General features: G+C 32.2%; 1 protein-coding gene across 1 annotated transcript in view; it reads right to left on the bottom strand.

The window, feature by feature from the left end:
* TSPAN32 (tetraspanin 32) overlaps window positions 1–14279 on the bottom strand; it is a 1820558-nt gene that overhangs the window by 1420226 nt on the left and 386053 nt on the right. The window lies entirely within an intron of this gene.

Genomic DNA, 14279 nt, shown 5'->3' with positions numbered 1-14279 from the left:
TAATTATTTCAGCTAATGTCAGCAAATATTGTTTTAAGTATCATAAATAGGATAGCTTGTACAGGTGTTAGGATGTATTTTTCAGAAATCACATCTAGAAAGAAGAATCACGTTACCATGAATAAAAAAATTTTAAGATAAATAGCTACATGAAAAAAGTGTCCCATTTTAAAAAATGGAAATGTGTAGATCATCTGAGCTGAGTTTTGAGCACGTGTTCAGACAAGATGGAGTACAATTGCCAAGATCAGGGAAGAGGGGCGGAGCCTGATTGGCTAACTGAAAGCAGCAGATTTTCAGAGCTCCATATAAAACTAGTATAAAATACAGAAAATAATTATTTTTTTTTCTAACAAAAATACTCAGATTTGGTAGATAAAAGTCAAAAATATATAACTAGAAACTTTGGTGGATCTACATTAACATTTTCCTGTCAAACTACAAAGGAGAATATTATAACCTGCTGAGATGAGCAACTCAAAGAATTCTCACTCTGACATGGCTTTGAAAAAAGAACTGCAAATAGTGACTACTACATTACAAGAATTGTCATTGACAATGGATGACTTCAAGGAAAATTTACAGAATCTCAAGGAAAATCGTCAAAAACAAATAGATACACTTAAAGATTGTATTCAACAACATCAGTCTAAAATAACAAACATAGAAATCACTCTGAATGACATTGAGAGAAGGCTTAAAGAAGAAACCCAGAAGAAACTTCTCATCAAACAAAACATTTGGCTTCTTAATAAAGTGGATGACCTAGAAAACATGGAGAGGACAAACATGAGAATTTTTGGGCTCCCTGAGAGAATCGAAGGGGAACACATCATCACATTTTTAAATCCATGGATCCCAGAAGTCTTACATTTAAAATAAGGATGTGTTTTGGCATCGAGAGGGCTCATGGAGCTTTAGGAAGATCAGTATCAACATCTTCTTCTATTCCTCCAAGATCAACAGTAATAAAGTTTTTATCTTATTTGAATAAAGAATTGGTACTAAAAACAGCCTGTAGGAAGAGTCCTTTAAAATACAATCAAAACCCAACAACATTTGACAATGACTATTCTTGCTACTAAAGCAAAATAATATTAAAACACAACTTGACTTTCCTGCCAGAATAAAAATCTTACATCTAAATGAAATGAGAACTTTTAACAATTTAGAAGAAGCCACTGCATTCATTAAAAATAATAATGTTATATCTATACCTGAAGAAATGGACTGGGCATCTCCTTCTTTGAAGAGAGTCACTGACAAGTCTTCCTGGACTGATGTTAAAAAGAAGAAAAGAAAAAACTGAATCAAAATAGCTGTCCCTAATCGATCTCTCAAAGTATCTACTGCAACTTGACTTGCATCCAAAATGTGTTTGTTCTATATTTCAAAATAAGGTATGTCATGTATGTGTACATTGATATATGTATATATATATACACACGCACACAAACACACACACACATATATATATATACACACACACACACACATATATATATATATATATATATATATACACACACACACACACACACACACACACACACACAGGGAGAAGGAAATGATGGTTCTATCCCATTAGTAGCAATATATTAGGTTTAATTTAATGGTAAAGTTAAAAAGTAAACTGCTCCACGTTTCATGGTTCAAAAGGAGTAAACAAGCCTTATTAGTTTTGGCTCCATTCAACCCTTATGCACAACTTCTAAGTACCTTTGGTAAATAGTTTTTCTTTATATATTTATATTTCAAGATTAGACCAACTACTGGCTTGATTTGTGGAATTATAATAATATTTTATGCTCGACTTATACTATGTAACTTCTGTCCTTGTGAATAGTATTTGCCAGTAGTAAGAATGAAAGTGTTACAGCAGCTTAATAAATTCTTGTTTGCTGCTTTCTATTACGTGGGCTTTTTATTTTTTGGATCATTACGTTGGATTGGGAACCATGATCCAAATGGCTGCAGTCATGTGATTAATATGGAGTCTAGTTTTTTTTTTTTTTTTTCTTATTGTTGATTGACTAGGCTTTACTCTCTGTGGGGTTCAACTTGCTTGTGCATCACAATCTCTGATTGATTGCTTCTGTTTTCCTTTTGGCTTCCTGGCAGTATTATGGTATGTGATATGGGTGAAGTTTGGGCAGTTGTTTGCGGTTGCTTGATTGGGAGGTAAGCCATGCATACTTAATTTATTAAGTGAAGGGGTAAACAAAAATAAATAAATAAATAAAAGAAAAAAAGAAAAAAACAGTGAATACTCATTGCTTGCATGAGAGTTTAGGCCAAGATGAAGATGCTTATGTGGACTGAAAGGACGTATGCATTTGCAATCAGGCTGTCTGTGATGGCTGGAATCTGATGTAAGCGAATGTGATATCCCTTTGGAGGCTCACTTATATATTGAACTCAACTGACTTTTTTTACAGTGTATTTCAATGATGGATATTGGGACAGGTGGTGGGTTGTTGAAATGCTGATAGTATGGCTCTCGGCTTGTCTGGGTGCAGTTGGTTGATTGAAACTCGCTTGGATGAGCCGGGTTAATGGATTTGCGCTATAAAATGGAAAGAGTGAAATGCTTCTGTTGTTGGTATATACTGTATATTGTATTTGATAAATGCTTGGATTGTCTTTGTTGAAATACTCTGTTGAGTCTGTGTCGCTATATAGTGTATAGATTGACGGGAAACTGGAAATTTTGCTTGTATGGATGTGGATGTGATGTTTGGTTGCAAGGGACTTATAGACTCAAGACTAGTTGTTTGCTGGTGAGGTTGATTGACAGTGGAGCTTTCAGAAGAAGGAAAAAAAAGGGAAAGGATTTGTTGTTTGATACTTACTAGGCGGGAAATCTATATTTTTCATGATTTAAACTGGTGAAGCTTTTCAGAGCTCGAGACAGTCTGTCACCTTCTCATATTACACTGAGCTCTGAGTACAATTGAAACTGCTAAGAGCATGAAGCTTACTCCCTGATTAACTGCTAAGAGTATGAAGCTTACTCCCTGATTGGTTATTTCCTGAGAAGTGGGAAGTTAATGAAATTTAGTGAAACTGAACCCATTGAAACAGTATGTCCTGTGGTTATTAAACAGAATTCCTGATAAGTTATTTATTTCACTTAGAAGCACTACAAGTGATTAAAGATTTAGATTTAAAGATTATATAAGATATATAGTGCTTTAGCAAACAAAGTTTTAAGAATTTCACGATCTATATTTGCACTAATGTTTAAATCAGAAGCAAGTAATATGCTTAATAGCTAAGTTGTAAATTATAATTGGTGTAATTGATATAAGACTAGTTTTAGTCATGCAGATATATTTTAGCAAGCTTGCACCTAATCCTCTCACAATGCTATATTCCTTATCAAACACTAATGAGTGCTGATGTTAATACCTAAGGCTTGCATATGATGCTACTTCTAATACTGTTACCACCTACAACTGATAAAAATTGCATAAGATTGTTTATTAATAATCAAATCTGTATTTATCCACCTAGCTAAATAGAGTCCTTATAAGAGTAGGAATACACTATTCTCATGTACATCCTATACTGAGTTGTTCTAGCAACATTTAACAGCTTATTACTATTTGGATATTGTTTACATATGTCTTCATAGTACACAGAAAGTATCCTAGTTTGGAGGGGGGAGTAGATATTAGCTATATTACTAGTTATATGTTTTCATTCCTTTCCTATATGCCCCCCCCCCCCCGGGAAATTAGATGCATTTATAATTAATATGTAAAGGAAAAGGGAACCATCAATACTTTATTGATTTAAATATTCTATATTAATTTAGAAGAGTCTTCAGAACCAATTTAGATAATTTGATGTTTCCCTTAATTACATACCTTTTAAATATCAGATTTACCAAGTATATAGGTCAACTGAACAATATATGTAGAAAGGACAAGCTAGTAGTTAAGCACATACTTACATCTTTCTTATTGAATTTCAAATTATAAGAACTCGTTTGTTTTTTTGTATTCTGTGGTTAGTTACCTTCACATTAGTATTGCATTGATGATATCCGACTGTTTATATAATCATTAGCTTATAAGGGAAATTAAAGCCTGATTGGATGAATAGAAAACATTACAATTTATCTAATCTACAAATTATTCTCCTTTAATACTTTTTGTCTTATGGGCTAGGAAAGAATAGAAAAGAAAGTTAGGATGGTTAATCTAACAGATTTATTTTTGTCCTTTAGACTAGGAATGTTTTTCATTCCATGTTTAGTGTGGGTTAAATTTTACGTAAGTTCAAATTTTGTTAACGTCATTATTCAATTTTTTCTAGTTTTAAAAAGCCTGACTTAAATCCTTTTCTATCAGTCTTCATGAAAAAGACATTGTTAAGATAATTAGAAATTTGCTAATTAAAATAGAGTTAACTCTACAGGAGGAGATTTGTGTAGTTAGGAATTCAATAATACAAATTATTTCTCTAAAGGAAGTCTGAGATGGACCTAACATTGTTGTCTTTAAATACTAATTGGCTTAAATAATCCAAATAAGAGATCCAACTTATTAAGTTATCTAAAACTAAACAGAGCTCAAGTAGTTTTTCTACAAGAAACTCATTTTAAAATCAATGACAAATTTACATTGGACCCTGATAAATAAATAACATTAGTCTATTCTTCCTATAAATCAAAGAATAGTGGAGTAAATTTCATGGAAAAAAATTTCATTAAATCCAGAAGTTACTTATAAATATGTAGACAGGGATGAATTTATAGCCATTGTTATACTAAAATTTAATAACAGAATGTGGACTTTAGTGAACTTATACTGGTTTCCTGGTATGAGGGTAGGATTAGCCAAGAAGCACTTGGATCTCATTACAACTATTTCTAAAGGTAATATAATAATAGGAGTTGACGTCACAGAAACCACAAATAAGAACTCCCTTTGACTATCATCTACTGCTAAACATTTAAAAAAATGGACTGAGATGCTCAAATTAGGAGATGCTTTTATTGCTATAGGATCTAATTCATTACTTTTTTCACATCAAGATTATAGATATGGCACCCAAACCAGAACAGATAAAATATATGTCTCTCAAGATCTGTATTCAAGAATTTTAAATTTCTCAATACTGCCATGTCCATTTTCGGATCATAACTCCCTTGTACTGGAAAGTCATATGGCGTTTAAATTACTACCTATTACTTCCAGGATTCCTTCATACATTACAAAAATCAAAGAATTTAAACCTTGGCTAATTTCTGAACTTCAATTTTTTCTAGAGATTAATTACAAACTAGAAATTAACATACTTATGGTTTGGGATTCGCTAAAAGCCTACATATACGGTAAAATCATTATTTGGTTCAAAAATAAAATTAAAGAATGGGAATCAAAATTACAGGAATTGCAAAATCAACTCTTACTAGTTAAATCCAATCAGAATTTAAACACTACCGAGGATAAAAAGAAAATAGAAGATGTAAATAAAAATATAATGAAATATCTTATAAAGCTAATTTAGCCATGGAAAGATTAAAAGTAAATTCTTATGCTACTTCTACATAACCTATAAAAGTTAAAATGCAATCCAAAGTCAATAATATTGTTAGTATCTTACATGAAGGGAAGGGGAAAAAAGTCTCGGACATTGGTGACATTCTGGATACTTTTAAAAACCATTATGTTGAACATCATAAAAGTGAAATAAATATAATTGAACATTTGAATCTAGAAAATATAACCCCCAATATCAAAACAATTTCTGAGGAATTAAAGCTAGAGCTACAAAAAACACTTGCACAGAAAGAAATTATAGATAAGGTCAAAGAAAGTAAATCTAGTAAGGGTGTCAGTGATAGATGATTTAATCATAGAATTATATAAACTGTTTCCCACTTCCATAACTTTTTTCCTACGTAAAACTTTTCTTCAAGTCCAATCACTTGCAAAAATTCCCCCCTCATGGAGATATTCTTTAATCACCCCTACCTTAAAGGAAAGCAAAGACCCTAATTATTGTAACTCTTACAAACCAATATCTTTGTCGAATAATGATTTTAAAATCTTCATGTAAATTATGGTTAAAAGAATGAGAATCCCTGCTGTCCAAAATAATTAACAGAGATCAAACTGGTTTTATATATAACAGACATGCACAGGCCAATATTAAAAGGACACTAACACTAATTGATTTAAATAGAAAAAAATCAAGAAGCATTGAAATTTTAACTGAAGACCACAGAGCCAAAAAGAACCAGACACCAAACTTAGCTCTTTCATCCACTTTAATCTCAACTGAACTTCATCAGAAATGAAGTATGGAATTTTTTTTTGGGGGGTGTATATACTTGGTTTTACATTTATACACATATCCATGTATTAGTATTTTTTTACTGTTTCTTTAATTTTTAATGAGTGGTTACATCATGTGACATTTGATTTATTTGTATGGATATTTTCATTTATGATGAAGTTCAGTTGAGATTAAAGTGGATGAAAGAGCTATGTTTGGTGTCTGGTTCTTTTTGGCTCTGTGGTCTTTAGTTCATTCTTGGATTCATTATTTTGTTGCCGTGGATTGGTCTGAACATAGAAAGAGCCTTTGATTCTTTAAATTGGGACTATTTAAAGTTTTACATATATTTGATTTGCCTCTCTCTCTTTTACTGCACTTATAAAGAATGTTTATGAAAATAACTTAGCATTCATTAAAATAGGACCTTTTATTTCTGAATCAATTCAGATCACTAGAGGTACTAAACAAAGTTGCCCCATGTCACCTATTTTATATGCATTGGCTACAGAGATACTTGCCATCTTAATACGCAACAATCTAAACATAAAAGGAATAGATGTATATGACCAATATAGCTCCAAAATAATGTTGTTTGCTGATGATGTCCTTCTTACTTTGTCTAGCTCTAAAGAAGTATTAGATGAAGTCGACTTATTCATAGGAAACTTTCAAAAGATCTCAGGTCTCTACTTTAATAAATCAAAATCAAAATTCTTGATGTTAAATAAAAGAGGAGGAGGTACAAGTACTTGAAAATCACATTATTGGTAACCAAGTTTCAGCTTTAAACTATTTGCAGATAGTACTGTGTGAGAATATGATAGAAATACTAAATACCAATTACACCAACATTATAGATTTAATTAAAACATTGGTGAATAAATGGAATAATAGGTTTATAACATTTGAAGATAGATTACAATTGATAAAAATGGTCCTACTCCCTAAAGTAATGTATGTAGCTCAGGCTCTTCTGTTTTTGCCTGAGAAAAGATTTCTTAAAGAAATCATGTCAATCTTAAGATTTTTATAGTATCCTAAAAACACAGAGTTGCATTTTCTCATCATATTAGACAATGGGAACAAGGGGGGACTAAAATTTCCAGATATTGAATCATACATAAGGGCTTCTATACTTAAAACTGTGATAGACTGGGTAAATACTAATTATTCTTCTAACTGGAAATAGTTACATTCAATCATATTAATGAATGAAAATGCTTTATCAAAAAATCTCAGTCACAGTTAAAGATAAAAGAATACTCTCCGAGTATAAACTTACAATATAATATAGCAAAACCTATGAAATTAAATCTAATAAACAATATTTTTGTTGTCTTTAGGAAATTCATTAATATGAATATGGATATAAAGCTTTGGTTTGCATTTTTAATCCCGTTCAGTATTGCAAGGAATTTCCCTGATAGGGTGCACAGAGATTTTTACTTCCTGGGAACATAGGAATTTAATATGTTGGTTTCATTGCATAAAAAAATCAACAGGTCTTGGAAGTACAATATTTATCAGCTTATGGATTAACTCTTCATGATCGGTTAATAATACAGAGTGTTTTAACATACTCTAAGGATCTATGTAGAACAGCAAATAATTTATCTCTTAAAAGTACTCCAAAATTCATAATTTAGTTGTTTGAAATCATTTACAATAGTGCTAATACAAAGAATGAGTTATCATATTTATATAAAGTAATAATTGCTTATAAGACAGCTCCTGAAGTATCTTATTGACAATATATAACTAAAGGTATATTGAGTCCCTTATCGTCAGAAGAGAAATCAAATATTTTACTTTCAGTTAAACTAACATCTTACTCACACTATTGGAGAATATCTAATTGGAAATATCTACACAGACCCTTTTAAACTCTTGATAAAATTTCAAAAATCAACTTCTCTAGTAATATGTTATGTTGGAGATGTCAGTCAACTAACCCAGACTGGTCCCATGTTTTTTATGATTGTACCAATACTAAAACATATTGGAATGGGATTAATAATATTTTTACAAGCAATATACATGGATTCATTTGTTTTGACCAAGCCTTTAATTGTACTAAATGTAATTAAAAGTCTTCATTTGAAGAAAATAAACTTGCATTAACTAGAAACTGTATAACTAGGAGATGAAATTCCAACACAGCACCCACCATGGAGGAATTTCTATGTTTACTGAAGAAGTCTGCATTAATGGAGATCAAAACTAAATAATTAAGAATCCATCCTAAACCATTAGTTAATAATCCGTGGAGGAAAGTTTTGATTTTCATTGACACCTTGCAACTGGCATCAGTCTCTGCTTGATAATATACGCACAATGTACTAAGATTATTATCTATACCTAGATCTGCTGTTATCTTAATCTACTATTGTCAGGCTGAATGTAAATATTGTATATAGTTAAGTAATTTCTATTTCAAATATAAATAGATCTTTTATATGCTATATGTTTAAAATAAAAATTGAGTAAAAAAAACAATCAGATCAGGAAAGAGAATTTTTGCAGCAGATATTTTGCATTATTTGACGAACAAAAGGCCGGATTTTGCCAGGTCAAAAATTTTAACAGTTCACAGATAGCAACATTTGATGCGTTTGTAATGGCTGTCAATGCTAGCAGTATTAATAATAAACTTTAATGGAAAATTTGCTACATTCCCACAAGACTGATATTATTGTTTGTGAAATGTGGTTATAAAACAATGACTGGAAATCAGTTCTTTCAGGGTATAAATGATTTTACTGTAACAGACATTCCAACAAAGCATCACGTGGAAATGTTATTATAGGGATTAAAGATAGTTATGAGACCTGCGATAATTACACGTTTAGTGATAACACCAGTACTATAGACTGTGTAACTGTGACAGCAAGAAGAACACAAACATATAACAATTGTTGGAATTTATAAACCACCAACAGCTGCGAGCTGATGACCTAGAGGAGTTCATACATTTTTTGCATGAAACACATGAGGGAAGAATAATAGTGGCTGGGGACTTAAATTTACCAGAAAACAAACTGGAATAACAGTTATTCAACATTAGTAATGAAATTATTCACAACACATATTCAGGAACAACAATTGCTTCAGACTGTAAAAAGGCCTACCAGGGAACAGAACATACAAGAAACTGTTTTGCTAAAGAAATTACAGCTCATGTCAAGTTTACCACCATTGATATGCAATGATCATTGGCATATGAAGGTTAATTTGTTGCTAGACAGACAAGTCTGCCAACTAGAAATGTAAGCCAATACACAGAAGATTAATAACAGATTATTTGCAAGTACAATAATCAATATGTAAAACTAAGTGGAGTGATGCTTTCAGCGGAAAAACTACAGAAGAAATGTAAAAAGTTTGGAAAAAGAAACTGACTGCAAAAATAAATAAATAAATAAATAATGTTTAACCTCAGAATCTAGGCACACAATGTCAGCAGGATATATTTCCATAATACTTGATTAAGGTGAGAGACAAAAGATATAAGAAATGGAAAAGAGGTAAAACTACAACTTTGACAACTGAAATAAACAAGCTAGGCAAATATATTAAGTACAGAATGAGACAAGATCAAGGAAACTGAAAAAAACTGATATAAAGACAGTGAGCATAATAGGAAACCATTTTATAGACAAATAAGAGATGGAAGGATTAAGGACCTACAAACTGATAAGCTGTGTTTAGATTCTAAAATTTATTCTCAGACACAGCAGATTATAGGTATATTTACAAAATATTATGTAAAATAGTTTGGCTGCACAAAAGGGGTGATAAACTGTTCTAGTGATATTCAGGCAATCTCAGATACTGAAATCAAATTAGATTATACTGGAGAAGAACTATGCAAACTGGATCCAAAGCACAAGGAAGAGAGAGAATTAGTAATAATGACCTGAGAAGAACTATGCAAACTGGATCCAAAGCACAGGGAAGAGACAGAATTAGTAATAATGACCAGAGAACACTTCAGCAAGAACTTACAGTACCATTATATCTATTATTTACTAAGTTGTATAAATATGGTGAGATTCCTCAAGTCTGCAGACATGCACTTATTAATCCTGTCTTTAAGGGAAAGGGGAGTAGGGCAAATCCAGAGTCATGCAGACCCTTATGTCTACTTTCATGTTATGGAAAAATAATGGAGAAGGTAATACTGGATAAGATATTGTCCAAACTGGAAAGGCTGGGGCTTGAAGCCATATATCAGTATGCATATGTTGAAAATAGATTTATTGCCATCTATAACACAATCTTCTATAACAATATAACAGCAATGAATGAAAATGTGTGATGTAATTTATATAACTTTAACATTTGACAGGGTCCTATATAAAACACTGAATAAATTAGAACAACTAGGTGTCACTGCACTCTTGATAAGATAGATAGCTGCATGGCTTACAAATAGTACATGGCAAGTATCACACAGCAACTGGACTAGTGACATCCTTTAGTTATAGTCAGGGTGTTCCACAGGGCTCTGTCCTAGACCCTTACTTGTTTAGATTGTATCCTTCAGATCGTTTTCATCAGAGGTGTTCTACAGTCTGTATGCAGATGACTTGAAATTGGGTAAAATGATTACACGTGTTACAGATAAGGCAGTTCTGCAAAAGAATTTGACTACATTGACTAGTTGGGCACAGGAGAATAATATGCCAATAAAAACATCAAAATCTAAGCATATGAGATTTGGGAGAGATAAATTAAAAGGCAGATATTTAATACATCACCCAGTGATTGAAACTGTAGATTCATTGAAGGACCTGTGTATAGGAGTAGATCCAGTTTTGTGATTTTCTAATCATATCAACCAATTGGTTAATTATAGTTATAGAACTACATTGTATAGGGTTGGGAGGGTGGCCTAATGGTTAAGGTGCTTGCCTTACAAACACAAGGTGCAGTGTTTGAGTCTCACAAGGGATAATTAGCTAGGCTTACAATGGCTCGCAAGGGCAGTTAGCCTAGTACTAACCTATGAACCTATAAAAAGATACATAAAGTCTAGGAAATCAGGAATGATGTTTATCAGACACATTAGTCCGAAACTTGAATATAGTATAACAATATAGAAACCTTATAAGAAAACAGGCATCAATAAAGTGGAAATAGTACAGCAGAAATATACCAAGGGCATCCATGGATGTGAAAATGTAAGTTATGAAAAACTAAAATATCTGAACTTGTGCAGTGTCTCTTATGGATATCCAAGAGATTTTATTCAGGTATATAGGGGATTTAAAGACAATTACTTCGGGGAATGATTGGGGTTATCAAAAAGTAGTAGAGAATCAAACAACCTATGTAGCATATTCTGTAGGAATGAGAAGTGTACTAACTGGTTCTCTGAGAGAGAAGGTGATGCATGGAATACATTACCAAATTACATTAAAGCAAGCACTAGCTTAGATATTTTTAAGAGCAGCCTTTACTTCAAGGTCATATGGCATCAGAATAAGAATATTTACTTAAAAAGATCAGCCTCCCCTGCAAAAAAAAAAAAAACATATTGCACCGCCTTCTGTTCTGTTTGTGCTATATTTGCATTGACCAGTAATATGTGTGTGTGTGTGTGTGTGTGTGTGTGTGTGTGTGTGTGTGTGTGTGTGTGTGTGTGTGTGTGTGTGCACATTATATATATTACATCCATACAGTGGTTCCATATTATTAGTTAAGTGTTCTGTTACTCAAAGGCTTTTCCTTTGTCAGATGTGGTTCTAAGAAACTATTTATCTTAAGTTTTGGTATATATGCAAGCTGGGTAAGTGTATGTAGCCATTTCTACACTGGAAAGAGCAGCTTTGATAAAAGCTTTAGTTGTATAATGTGTTGTGTTCTTGTAACGGGTAAGGGTGATACCAAATAATTTGAAGTAAAATATGAAGTATGTATATTAAAATAAGCTTGTGAAGGGTTTTGGGGGTAATGAAGAGTGTAGTATTTTAGTATGGTCCAGGAGGAGTTCAACTCCATGAGTGCAGTGAGGATCATGATAAGGCATAATGGAAAATGAGAGAAGAGACTATTCTTAGGGGGTTGAATGTACTGAGTCTCTTTTTCTTGTTGTAAGCGTCCTGACATTTAAAGAAGAAGTTTGAAATAGGCAGATGAGGGACAGAAGTGGAGTTTCATGAAAACAGAAGGAATAGTATAGGAGTTAATTAACAGAGGAAGAAGAACTGGTGAGTGCTACAAATGTGTATGGACTTTGTATTTTGAGAGAGATGGGGCAAAAGATATATAAAACTGAATGATGTTAGGGTAGGGGAAGGGAGTGAAGCAAAGCTGACTGTAGTAGTGGAGCAAAGTAGTGTATACTTCATTACAGCAAAAGGAGGTCCATAAAAACAATCTAGTACAGTTATGCGACTGAAAGGTTATAGTCAAGTCAGTTTTGTTAGCAATGGAAGCTGAAATCTGTGGATGGTAGCCACAGACTACAGCTTTTTGAGTGGGACTAATGTAGAAAATATGTACACACTGAGGGTAGGCAGAGTATGGTCAGGCTGAGGGAAGGCAGGAAAAGGTTCACATCTCATCCATATTAGGGAACATCAAGGAGCTCCAAGAATTAGATTATTCCTAATTTTAATGACACTGCAGTTTTACAAGAAAATTTTGTAGCATTTATTATTAGTGGATTTTACAGCACATCAGTATTTCAGGTCCTTATTTAATGTAAACAGCTGTTTTTATATATTCCCTTGACATTTCCTGCATTTGCTGAAGTCATTGTTTTTAGCCAAAAAGACTGACCATGTCAGATTGAAGCAGGGTACTAAGAGGAAAAAGAAAAAAACAACTGGGAAAAAGATGTAAAACAAGGAAATGGATTATTTATGAATGTGAGTACTATTAAAACTGAAGTGAGGGAGTTTAATGGTCTTTTGATGGTGCACAAAGAAAAAGATGCAAAAGGAAAAATAACATGACGCTGTATGGAGAATAAAAAGATTATATGTTCAGCAGGATATGAAATATGTTCTATTTTAGGGGCATTAACAAGATAAGATGAAATAAAACTACTGGCTGTATCAGTTGTAATACTAGGAAGGGTGATGATGTTTGACTTCAGAAAAAATGGCAACTGTGTGAGACTAATAGTGACGTGCATATACTGACATGTTAAAAAGAAAAAAAATGTTTGAAGAGCTAAAAAAATTATGTGATGGTCTCCAGTCATTCCTAATGAAATGTTTATTAATTACAAAGTGAAAAAAGGAAAAGGAAAAATAATGCAAAAAGTAAAGGTGATAAAATAGGTGATGTGTTATGTAAACCTGAAGCTAGAAAATGTACATACTGGACATACAAGGGGGTAGGTTTAAAACAGAGCTGATTATGTGACATACTCAGGCACATGAAAGAAGTGGAGGAGGTACAGAGGCAGTAGATTTTTCAAATCATAAAGCAATATGGGCTGTATTAGGTGATAGCAAATAAATCAGGAAAATATGGTAAAGGAATAAATGGTTATTAGTGAATGTAAGTAAAAAGAAAGAAATGAAAGGGGAATATAGTAGACTGTGGAAAGAATTAATGACAATGATAGTATTTTATGAAAATTGGCCAAATGGTAGGTAGTGTTTAAAGAGAAATATAAAAATATGTTTTTTTTTTTTGGAAATAGAAGTATAAAAATAGTAATACTAAAATAGAATATGAAAACATGGTGAATGATTTTGAGAAGTTAATGAAAAAGAAAAAAAAAACAAATAAAAAATATATTACAAGAAAAACAGAAAAAAAATCAAGACAGTGTAGAATAGACAAATATTTTTTGAAATGAAAAAAGGATGAAATTTCACCTTTTAGGAAAGGAAGGAAAAGGAAGAGCAGGTAAGAGGGAAGGAATGGTAGATGAGAAAGGGGTATAAAAATAAGGAGAGATTATGGAGATATTTGTAAAAACAGTCTATAAGAAGCTGAAAGGAGGAGGTGTGAAGGAAAGAAAA

The sequence above is a fragment of the Protopterus annectens genome, chromosome 9.part0 (assembly GCF_019279795.1).
Source record: "Protopterus annectens isolate FY-2018-M chromosome 9.part0, PAN1.0, whole genome shotgun sequence".
Taxonomy (NCBI): Eukaryota; Metazoa; Chordata; order Ceratodontiformes; family Protopteridae; genus Protopterus; species Protopterus annectens.
The sequence above is the reverse complement of the archived record's forward strand: the minus strand, read 5'-3'. Positions and strand labels throughout refer to the sequence as shown.